Below are 681 nucleotides of genomic sequence, written 5' to 3' on the forward strand. Positions count from 1 at the left end.
TGCCCTTTTCCTTTCCTACTTGGTGAGACCTGGCTTTCCATTCCAGGATCTTTTTGTGGTCTTCATCTCATTTTAGCCTGGTGGCAACCACCTTACTGCAGTGAATGCCCAGGTGGACAGTTGTGCCATTTGCCTTTTTCCAGCTGACCCCACTCAAGGTAGATGACATATTTTTTCTTGTAAACCTGGGCTACTTTGCCAATCTGCTGACCTTTATAGTGTCCTCGCACAACCTGAACTTCATCATCCTTTCGGATGGGCATAGAGCGAACATTATATTTCTGCCTCAGCTCTTTGGAAAGAGGGGAAGACATAATTTTCCTGTGAATGTGGGAAAGGGCATTGAAATGTCTTTTACAGTTTCTGCTTTGATCCAAAGTCACAAAACGATTAAACTTCATTTTGGCCACTGCAACTCCAGCGATGGCCACAAAGAGAGGAATGAGTTTGTTATTCACGTCCAGGAAGGCCATTGACTTTTGAGTTTTGACTTTGGTGCCTTGTTTATTTTTGGTCTTTTTTGATTTTATCATATTTTTGGTTGATTTTTTTTGTTTTTAGAGGAGGTTTATTTATTTGTTTTTGGTACTGAGAACCAAACCCAGGGATTCCAGTTGGCTAGGCAAGCATTCTACTGCTGAGCCAAATCCCCAGCCCCTTGAGTCTTGACTTTTTTGTTGT

Source organism: Octodon degus, unplaced genomic scaffold (assembly GCF_000260255.1).
Source record: "Octodon degus isolate 3935 unplaced genomic scaffold, OctDeg1.0 scaffold00382, whole genome shotgun sequence".
Taxonomy (NCBI): Eukaryota; Metazoa; Chordata; class Mammalia; order Rodentia; family Octodontidae; genus Octodon; species Octodon degus.